The sequence below is a fragment of the Wasmannia auropunctata genome, unplaced genomic scaffold (assembly GCF_000956235.1).
Source record: "Wasmannia auropunctata unplaced genomic scaffold, wasmannia.A_1.0 LD335907.1, whole genome shotgun sequence".
NCBI lineage: Eukaryota > Metazoa > Arthropoda > Insecta > Hymenoptera > Formicidae > Wasmannia > Wasmannia auropunctata.
The window spans coordinates 53313-54989 of NW_012026983.1; the positions used below are offsets into that span (position 1 = coordinate 53313).

The 1677-nt window shown below is 33.0% G+C and overlaps 1 protein-coding gene across 1 annotated transcript in view; it reads left to right on the plus strand.

Moving 5' to 3' along the window:
- The window catches only part of LOC105455206 (midasin-like), a 22469-nt gene that overhangs the window by 4084 nt on the left and 16708 nt on the right, over positions 1 to 1677 (plus strand). The window lies entirely within an intron of this gene.

Here is a 1677-nt window from a genome sequence, read left to right on the forward strand (position 1 = left end):
TAGCACCAACTGATAATTTCTAAATTCATCTATTTATGTGATTTCAAAGTGTACCAAGTTTCATTAAAATCAGAATTTGACACAACGCGAGGTTCCCTTGTAAGTTATCCATTTTGAGATAACGAATCTATGAAATGTCACATTTGTTTAAAACCTTTATACTAGTATTTAGTATTGTAGATGTAGTGCATAAATCACATACATATATAAAACCCTGTCACAATTTAAATTAACCCTTTATACTGATGCACTGCTAGCTACTACTTATATTTATTACTTAACTTCTTGTTTATCCTAGGTTTTTCTTTTTTTCTGTGCGTATCATATCTATAAATCGTATGCTATGTTTTAAAATGTTAAAATTTGACATTTTGGCAACTGTTTTGTTGACGCCGCACCTTTTGACGTTTCATTTAACATTACATTTTATCCTCACGCTTGTTTTCAAATTCAGACATGTTAATCTGTATTTTATTTGCACCTCAATAAAGTTATTATACTTCATACAATTTTTTCCATAGATTTGTTCTTTTATTGTTAATATAAAACAACAGTTTCTTAATTACTGACTGATGCATAACAGCGGAATATCAGCCACATTTATTCTATAACACGCCAATATAAGATCCAAATTAAAGATATGCTCAAAATGGCTAACATTTAAAAGAATAATTTTTACGCATGTCAAATTTTTTATTTATTTTTTAATCAGGTACTTATCAAAATAATTAATTATACACTTTTCGAAAAAGATTCAGAAAAATAGACTTTTACAAAAGATTAGATATTATTTTGTTTTCTCTACAATTTTTTTTTTTAATTATTAAAATAAAAAACAAGTTCGAATTAATGGAATGGAGAAAGGGTTATTTTAATCAAGAGCCATGAAAAATAGTGCTTGATAATAACTGTAAGATTGTTTCGATCTCCCCTAGGCTCCTTCTCCTTTCAGGAATCCGAATTATTAGTTTCGTACGATTCCATCTCCGGATCGTTTTTCTGAATTATTTGAATAAACGATTCGATTAGACGAAAATAGGCGGTGCTTTCATATATGATTTAATATGTAAGAATCAATTTTATATTTACCTCCTGCCCCCTTTGGACTACCCAAGCTAGCAGCTAGCTCCGTAGGATTCCATCGACGCGGCACTCTCGTGCAAGTCAACGTGGCACGACTGCGGTTAAATCAACGACAATATGTCGGGAACATGTCACAGTTTCTCCATTGTTAGGACATACTGAGCTCTTCAGGGTACTGACAATGAAGCTTCGCTATTTCATACACATACGTACACGCGCGCGCGCGCGCGTAAGTTAACAATCGTTGCAAGATCGTTGCATACAACATTCGCGAATACACCAGGAATTACACAATTGCACGCGAAGTAACGATCCACGTAGCGATTATCACGCGACTTTGCATGAAGGTCCCGAAATTTTGAATGTTGAATAAACGCTAATGAATTCAAGAATAATACGTAGATACACGGAGTCACGTAACGGAGCTCCTGTATCCTCGAGTGCCGGCATCACTTCGGAGAAATGTTTCACTGTTCCAACTAGAATTCTAAATATTACACTTAAATTATATCGTTGTTTTTGTATCTGCTAAAAAATTGTCATATGTAGAATTTATAGCACCAATATTCCAAGAATATATACAAGAAAATATAG